Below are 9,761 nucleotides of genomic sequence, written 5' to 3'. Positions count from 1 at the left end.
GGGCCGATTTTCTTTTGGCGGCTGCTGCAGACAGAGAACAAAAGGCAGTGTTTTTTGGTGGCTATTCACGGAGGAAAAACAAGTCTATTGTAGTTGTTCTTTGTTTTTAGCACCCCCTTTGAGAGAGTATTTGTGTGAGGGATCTGAGAGTTTGTGAGAGGGTTTAGATTGTGAGATTGTAAACCCCAATTGTATCTCTCTCTCTAATAGTAGATCTCCCCTCCTTGCCCCGTGGACGTAGGCAGTTTGCCGAACCACGTAAAATTTGTGTTTTTGCCGTAATTTGTAATAGCTTGTAGGATCCCTCGACGCGCAGTCCTAGAGCTGACGAGAGGAAGAGCTGATATCTCACTTTGATGAGATATCTGGCTTTTTGATTCTTGTTTCCTTTGAGAAACGAGAATTTCATTGTGATCTAATCTCTTGTTGTGCACCTTGCGCACCGGAGGTGCTGCCGAAATTTCCACTGCTCACAACACTCATAAACTATGTAACTTACGAAAACAGCCCTCCAAAGTTCGTGATTAACTGAGAATCTCCATTAATTTACATGTGATTGGATATTCTGCTCAATCAAAAAAAATTGGGGGGCCGATTTTGTAATTTACGGAATTTCTAGGCAATGTTTTGCACTTTTACGGGTTTTGGAATATCTTTTATAATTTACAGACATTGTGGTCCATAATAATAATTTGAATGAAGGTAACCGTTGGAAGGTTTTCTCAGCATGTGTTTCATGAACTTGGCGCGTTCCACTTCTTTACTTGACAGGGTTTATTTTTGTAAAAAAGAAACGATTGAGATTGATTGCAATTGATTGCACAAAACTAGTAAATAATCATCATCGGGGTAAACCTTCCGATTGATTAAGTACTCGCAGATCTTCCTTAATTCTTTGCTAGCATAGCTACCCAACTCCTTTTCGTATACTCAAGTGAAGCTCCGTACTACTTTAGATCCCATATGAGATGAGAACAGATGCATGGTATATTTTGAAGAAATGCAGTAAACAACAAAGGATCAGCCATAAAGTCTGGCGGTCGACCGTGAACGTGCTGGTGGAAACATTCGCCGAGGTGGAGAATTGAAGAAATGCAATAAACAACAAAGGATCAGCCAGAAAGTCTGGCGTCGACTGCGACGACGGTCGAAGGGCAGTAGGATTCGGAGCTGATGGCGGTCGACCGCAGTCTGTTTGGGCTGGGCCTTTTAGATTTTAACCCGCTTCGTTTCTGAGTTATATATAACTCAAAACCTGATTGTTTAGGGTAACTCAAGGACGAATTTGAGCAGTCTTTGAGAGATGATTGTTGCATCCAATTGTGGGAGAGTTGTGAGAGATCTAGAGCTTTGTTTTAGGTGATCGGTGAGATTTGTAACTCTATTTGTATTCTCTTGATTTCTTATAGTAAGAACTCCCCCCTCCTTGCCCCGTGAACGTAGGCAACTTGCCGAACCAAGTAAATCTCTTGTGTTATTTGGTGATTGTGCTTGTTTATTTGGTTGTGATCTCTCTTGTTCGGATTGTGTGATTCGACCGCTTCCGCGCCACGCACAACAATTGGTATCAGAGCTTCGGGTTCGACTTGAGGCTTGTTTGAAGGATTCGCTGAAGGATTCCTATTTGAAGAGTTAGATCGACAACATGGGTGAAGCAAGCACATCGGGATCGTCTCTTACGAAGACAATACATAGTTTGAGCATCAATAACATGAAGATCGATGTTCCGAAGTTTGATGGTAAGATCAATTTCGGTTTGTGGAGGTGCCAGGTGATGGATGCGTTGGACGCTCAGAATTTGGAGGAGACTCTTGAGTTACAAGAGAAACCTGCCGAGATGGAAGCTAAGGTTTGGAAGAAGATGAATAGTAGGGCGTGTGGAGTTATTCGGTCATGCTTAACGCCAGATCTTATTTATGATGTGATGAACGAGACGTCGGCGAAGAAGATGTGGGAAACACTCAATGAAAAGTATCTTACTAAGAGCATTGAGAATCGGCTTCACTTAAAGAAGAGGTTTTAAGGAAGTATTTGATTTGAAGCGCTGAGATCGACCAAGCGAAATCAGGGCTCTTCTCAAGATTAAGACCAAGCCTAATCTCAAGGGACGGACGTGAACGGGCGTCGGATCTCTCGAACTCTCCTTCTTTATGCCGAAGAACTCGCCAAGATCTGTCAACCCTCGCTGAAATTCGTGCTCCTTTGACTCCACAATCCGGCAGCACCTCCTCGTCTTGATAATCAATCGCCCCCGCTAAAAGGAGGCCATAGGCTTGTATTTATAGGGCTTCGGAAGTGGTTATTTGGATGAGAACAAGTGATTTGGCTCTATCTTCAGTTAACAACAGCCTAACCACGTTTGGGGATGATATCAGGTCAGTTAGAAACCCCTGGAACAGATAAATCCTACAAAAACAGCATAAAAACCGTCAAAACGCGTTTCGGGTTCCGTACTGCGCTTGCGCGGGTCGGATCAGTCCGACCTACGCTTGCGCGGGTCGGACCAATCCGACCCGCGCTTGCGGCGCTTGCGCGGGTCGGACCAATCCGACCCGCACAATTGCGGGTCGGATTGGTCCGTCCCGCAAAGTTGCGGGTCGGACTGGTCCGACCCGCACAGTTGCGGGTCGGACTGGTCCGTCCCGCAAAGTTGCGGGTCGGACTTGTCCGACCCGCACAATTGCAGGTCGGACCAATCCGACCCGTGCTTGCGCGGGTCGGACTGATCCGACCCGCGATTGCGCGAGTCGGTTTGTTCCGTCCTGCGTTCGCGCAGTTTTGTCGACTTTTTCTTTTTATGTTTTCTTTCTTCCGAGACTTGTTCTTTTCGCGTGTTTGGTCGATTTGTTGACTTGTATGCTTCGCCGCGAGACCGATCATCGAACGCGCGTTGCTTGTTGATTTACGTGTTGACTGATCGGCGTGCGCGTGTTGACAGACGCGCACGAGCTGACCGACGCGCACGAGATGATTTAACGTGCGCTGACTGATTAGCGAATTTTCTTGACTCGCCTATTCATTGCTTCGAGTTTCATGCGGGCTCTCATAGGCAATTTTAGACGCCTACAGGCGTGTGGAGTTATTCAGTTATGCTTGACGTCGGATCTTATTTATGATGTGATGAACGAGACGTCGGCGAAGAAGATGTAGGAAACACTCAATGAAAAGTATCTTACTAAGAGCATTGAGAATCGGCTTCACTTGAAGAAGAGGTTTTACCAGTTCAAAATGAAGAGAGGAGTTTCCATCAGGGAGCATGTTAACAACTTCACGAAGCTACTTTCAGACATGGCCAATGTGGATATTATGATTGAGGATGAAGACAAGGCGATGCTACTTTTGTGTTCGTTATCCGAGGATGATTATGGTACCTTTGTTCTCACTATGATTAATAGAAGAACTACTGTTAGCTATAAGGAGGTGACTCAGCGTTAGTGAATTATGAGTTGAGGAAGAGTGTTGGTGAGTCCTCCGAGAAGGCATCGGAAGATGCATTAGTAGTTCATGGTCATGGTTCAAACCGAAGCAGGAGGTCGCAGTCTAGAGGTGCACATCGTGGGATTCGTAGGAATCAGTGTGCCTTTTGTAAAGAGGATGAGCATTGGAAAGCCGAATGCCCAAAGTTAGATCGAGCCGAGAAGAATAAGGGGAAAGCTGTACAAGCTTCAGAGGTGAATATTGTCAAGACTAGTGGCAACAATTCAGATTTGGATTCTTCGGGCTATTCATTGTCTGCACTTCCGTCAGTTTTTGTTGCCAACTCTACAGAGTGGATGTTGGATTTGGGTGCTTCATACCACGTTTGCCCTAAGAGGGATTGGTTCTCCAGCTTTCAGAAGTTGGAAAGAGAGGATGTTGTGCTCATGGGTAATGGGCATGCATGCTCTATTGGTGGTATTGGTATTGTTCGTATTCGGATGTATGACGGAGTGATTCAGGAGTTGAAAGGAGTGATGTTCGTTCCGCAGTTGTCGAAGAACATCATTTTACTAGGAGCTTTGGTGGCATCTGGTTATAAAGTGACCTTAGTGGATGCACGTTTGAAGGTCACATTGGGGTCTATGATTGTGATGAAGGGCGTCAGAAGGAGCAATTTGTATTATTTGCTCGGGTCACATTGGGGTCTATGATTGTGATGAAGGGCGTCAGAAGGAGCAATTTGTATTATTTGCTCGGAAGCACGACGATTGATAGGGAGATGACGACTTCATCAGATTTGGCTAGAATGTGGCGTTGTTTGATGCTGGGGTATTTGATTGGTAATGCCGTGCATAGGTTATTGAGGAGTGCTTTGACCTGCAGTTTGAAGTCCTGTGAACCCATTGGTATGAGCGAGAAGACTGAGGTGGAGTTTGGCACTTCTATCCATCATTCGAGGGGTTTTCTGAGGGGTGTTCATTCAGGCATTCGGGGGCCTTCCAAAGCAGCATCATTGGGAGGTAATAGGTATGTGGTTTCCACAGTTGAGGATTGCTCTAGGCATTGGTGGGTTGCAACCAAGTCCCGTTTGTGTGAAGTCCTAGAAGCCCGCAACAGATGGAGGAAGTGTGTTGGTAGAAAGGTAACTCGACGTTCTGATTATGCTAGGGGTTCTTTCTTGCATTTGTGTCGAGCTCACGGCAATAGGAGACACTTCATTGGTGTGGAAACTTTGAGGCGACAAGGCGAGATGGCAGATTTGGGCAGCTGTTCCTTTCTGGAGGAGGATCGACGTTTGATGTCAAGCATTGGCATTAGTGTGCAGGCTACGACAGGTTTGGGCCATCTCATGTATAAGTTGCCGACTGCTGCATGTAGAGATATAGGATCTGGTGGAGCTGCTTCAGATTTTGGGTTGCGTCGGATGTTTGGCTACCCAGCACCTGGTCATGTCGTGGATGTGAGATTTGATCCGATAGCACATTTGGGATTCAGAGGCGTGTTTGATTATCAGGTATTGGCTTCTAACTTTGTTCTGAGCAGGTATATCATGTTTGACTCTCGACAGGTGGAGAGTGGTGATCAGATCTTTGGGATATCGTAGCGGGTGGAGAGTGATGCTACTCCACGTTGGGTGGAAACTCCAGATCATACTGCATCATTTGGGATTCCACCTGATGTAACACAGATTGGGAATCATGTTGATTTGGATGCAGATGATAGGTTAATTGATTTGAGTACAGCTGATAGATGTAGTCTGGATATGGCCATTGGTTCATCTCAGGTGGAGATGTTTGGATTAGTTCAGTTTGAGGCCATTGTGAGGCTTTTGGAGGCCATTTGGGTGAACTACGTTCGGCTTGATTCCTTGGGCAAGAGGATACGTAGGCGGTCTTTCAGATGCAGCCGGTTTGATCAGTTGATTCAGATGGGGGGAGATCGCGTTTCAGCCCTAGTTTGGTTCCCTGACTTGTTGAGGGACTATTGGATGATTTGGTGTCGGCTCAGTTTTGGTGGAAACATTCGCCGAGGTGGAGAATTGAAGGTCGACCGCAGTCTGTTTGGGCTGGTCCTTTTGGATTTTGACCCGTTTCGTTTCTGAGTTATATATAACTCAAAACCTGATTGTTTAGGGTAACTCAAGAACGAATTTGAGCAGTCTTTGAGAGAGGATTGTTGCATCCAATTATGGGAGAGTTGTGAGAGATCTAGAGCTTTGTTTTAGGGTTTGATCGGTGAGATTTGTAACTCTATTTGTATTCTCTTGATTTCTTATAGTAAGAACTCCCCCCTCCTTGTCCCGTGGACGTAGGCAACTTGTCGAACCACGTAAATCTCTTGTATTATTTGGTGATTGTGTTTGTTTATTTGGTTGTGATCTCTCTAGTTCGGATTGTGTGATTCGACCGCTTCCGCGCCACGCACAACATATTTCTCGTTACTTATTATCGTCTAGAGATGTATAGATAAGTAACAGGGCTTGTCACAGAATAAAATACGGGTATCAGTGCGTATCAATGCGTTAGCAAAGAATCAAAATATCGATCGACCACCACCGCTTTCAAATTCGCAGATGACACATCTCAACTTAGTTAGTTTGAAAAATATGTAACTATTATTGTAACGCAATAATAGAGCGGAAGAGTGCAATAATTTCCCTAACTAAATTAGCTTTTATTCGAAGTTTGAGCCAGTTGAAAGGGTCGCGTTCATAGTAATTATTAATTAATTATTTGGTATTTTATTTCTTTTCAATTTTCATTAATTATTCCATCCCACCTACAGTCGACATACTAACGGGATAAGCATAGACTTGTTCCAAACGAGCTTGAGAAATTAGATGCTCAACAAGCATTTGTCAAGGAACAAAAAACTGAACTTACGTACTAGGCTAAATTGTCAGCCTAACAAAACAAAAGTGGGGCCCACAAAGGCGGGTCCCACAAGAAGAAAACCCAAATTCGGCGGTAACCATTGTTGAGAATTTATAAAGGATGTGGGTCCCACAAATATTTTATTATTCGTGGAGTAGTTCGGAAGGAGTGAACCACGTATATCTGTGAGTACTGTGATTGATTTTAATTGTGCCTTTATTATGTGTATTGCGTCTCCGTTCGAGGCATTCTTATTGGTGTGTACCCCCTTAAAACCCCCCTTAAATTTGGACAATTATCAGCCAACCCCCTTAACTTTCAAAGTGTTAGAAAACCCCACTAAAACTAAGGGGTGGTTTTGATAAAATCTCAAAGCTAAAAGGAATTTTCTAACAAAACCTGAAAGTTAAAGAAGGTTTTGTGATAATCCTTACACTTAAAGCGGGGTTTTCTGGCATTTTCGAAGTTAAGGGGGTTTTGTTGATAATTGTTCAAAGTTAAGGTGGGTGGGTCGTTCTGATATTTATCTCCTATGTATTATATAATTTAAACTGTTTTCCTTTGCTTCCTTGTGCTCCTATTCTTAATTTGTTATCTTTTCTTTTGAAAAATCAATGTTTAAGAAGATGCAACTACTACTATCTGAGTATGACTAACAGAAAAAGGTATTTATGATTCACAACAACAACAACAATATATATATCAAATACTCTACTAACTGCTCATATAACAATTTAGTAATGTAGATAGATATATATATATATGAGCACATGAACATCTGTTTCATTTGTCCAAACGTGGTGTGTGAGATTACAATGACAGTGATAGTCATAGACTGGATCATAATACTACTACCGTACGTACATTTCGAATGTACAATGACCGTGGCACCAATTGCACAAAATAATCAGGAACTTTAGTCTCTTTTTTTTAATATCAAAACCTTAAACTTTCTCAGGGGGACAAAATGTGAAAGTTTAGAAAAAGATTTCGTGAGACACCCTGAGTTCATGGGTATTTAGCGGAAGTTGTGTATAAGATTCAAAGCTTTTTTTTTTTTTTTTTTTTTTTTTAGGGGGGGTTGGGAGGATGGGTTTCAAGTACTTGGCGGAAAGCACGCAAAATAATTGATCAATATAATTTATTGAAGAATCTGATCGATGATGAATCGGATTGATTCATCTAATTGAGCTGGCCATGGTCAGCTCTGATCTGAGGGGGTTCCTCTCGACTCTGTATCACGTATCTAGCTAGCTATATTAATTAGACGGAAAAGAGAAACCTTGAAGAAGCCAGAATGAGTATGTATCAGCTGCTTAATTATGTATTTGCATAATTATTAACTGAATCTTATATATGCCTGTTCGCTGACGATATTGTTTAATTTAATCAGAGCCACAATTATTGCTACGACTTTGTCTCCTGTTCTTATTACCTTATGCATGTATGTTATCGTCACCGCTCAGCATTCATCACGAATCCGATTTTTAAAAAGAGTATTATTGGAAGTTAGTCAGAATTGGAAAGGTAGCTTTCAGGTTATAATAAAGTATGTAGCTAATTAATCTAATCTATCTTCGGTTGCCAGCGGAATAGGTAAATGACAATTGGCAACTGACGATTGAAGGAGAGATGGTCAAACGGTGGGCTTCGAAATTAGTTATTGAGATCCAAAGTCCTCGGATGACGAGGTTGATTGCTTAGTTGATTGGATGCCCAAATTCATCTGCTATATTAATGCTCTATATTGACATGGCAATGCAAACTTATAAGTTTACTAATTACTTCTTTTCTAACAAGACACCCTCCTCATCATTAACACATCATCAAAATTTAACAGAAGTTTTTAAAAAGAATCTAGATTGATGACAAAGTTAACGTTAAGAAATCTAACTAATGATTTCTAAACATTTAAAAAAAATCCATATAATGACCGATGCAGGAGGGACCTCCACAAAAATTTGGCGTCGGTTCTCCTGTTTAAAAATAAAGATGCTAGGGTTATATATGAACTAAGCTACAATTTTATTTCCACTTCTTCGTGGGGATTAAGTGATGTACCGTGTAAGTTCTATCAATCGGATGTGCATTTCAAATAAATTACAATTAAGTAGGCCCCTAATTAAACGAAATTTCCTAAGCTTGGAGTATCTAATTCTATTTTGATTATAATATATATTTCTTAGAAGTTTCTTTTATCCATGTAGGTAATAACTGATGTAACAGTTTCTTTTCAGTGATTAAGATTGGAAATCCTCCGACATGGCTGCAAGATGAGATTTGCTGTGGACGGTGCCTCAGCGAAAATAACCTCGCAGCCGTCTCTCCAATTTATCCATTTCTTGGCCCAATGGGTTCCAGCAAAGCCCACTACATAAGGGGCCTACCTACTCCTTCCGCTGAGTTACAATACGGCATCGTACGCCACTTCAAACAGCGCATCCCTTTTGGCCCAAAGCAGAACCATTTAAAGATTTTCCGAACTCAGCAAACACCAGGGGCTTCTTCAGAAGCGGAGCCGTTTCTTGGATATGGGCCTGAGCCCATTTCTGCATGTAAATCTGATGATCCGTGTCATCCCCCCCACGAAAACCTCCAATAAATCAATGGTTTAAGTTAGCAAGCAGAATATATAGAAGCTAGTTAAGGAAGCAGAGTGATCAAGTATTATATATAGGATTAATTAGAAACGTTACTAACCAACCAAAGGTCTGGGTAAGCATGGACAGTGGCAAAATCAATGCCTGGAACTTACCTGATTACTAGGGACAAAATCTGTTCCAAAGAGAGACTGAGAGGGATTCAATTAATGCCTTCTTCCCCCTTGGCATGTGGATATTCCATAGAAACCTTCATCTCCAATTTCCACCAAATGCTTTCTATCTATTAACCTCACATAGCGAGCCACCTCTTCGATCCATGCCTGCACATCTTAATCAATCCGTTCAGGGAAGAAAGAAGAAGAAAGAAACAACGACGTACTACTAGTCTGACGCATGTATATGCTTGTATACGATAATATAGTTACCTGTAATGTTTTTCCAGAAAGATCGCTCTCGCACCTTGGTTCGTTCATGAGCTCCCATGCGAAAATGGTTGGAATATCGTTCATGTTTGCAACTCCAGTTAACGTGTTGGTCCTCGTTAGAACAGTCTGATCATAGATATATAAACACGGGTCATTAATAATCAGTATAATCACTAGAAGAACATAACTCAAAAGTACTTGATTTTCCTTAATTAGCTTTCAAACAAACCTTGACGTGGTTCTTGTAGTAATCCTTGACAACGTCATTTGTGAAAAAGTCATCGTCAGAGTTAACTTTCTCGCCCCCCTCTCCTGCCCATTCAACATATTGTTTCTTCCCTCCGAAATCGGGGTTGTTATTAACCGAACTCAGGATCAGAAGGATCCCGTACGTTTTTTTGTTGTTTTCGATTGATGTTTTCTTTTTCTCGTGCTTGTGT

At 42.2% G+C, this 9,761-nt stretch overlaps 1 pseudogene; it reads right to left on the bottom strand.

Annotated features, from left to right (window-relative positions):
• LOC109831467 overlaps positions 8,723-9,761 on the bottom strand; it is a 1,677-nt pseudogene continuing 638 nt past the window's right edge.

This window comes from Asparagus officinalis, chromosome 2, assembly GCF_001876935.1.
Source record: "Asparagus officinalis chromosome 2, Aspof.V1, whole genome shotgun sequence".
In the NCBI taxonomy this organism is placed as follows: Eukaryota; Viridiplantae; Streptophyta; class Magnoliopsida; order Asparagales; family Asparagaceae; genus Asparagus; species Asparagus officinalis.
Note: the sequence above shows the minus strand (reverse complement) of the source record. Positions and strands in the feature narration are given on the sequence as shown.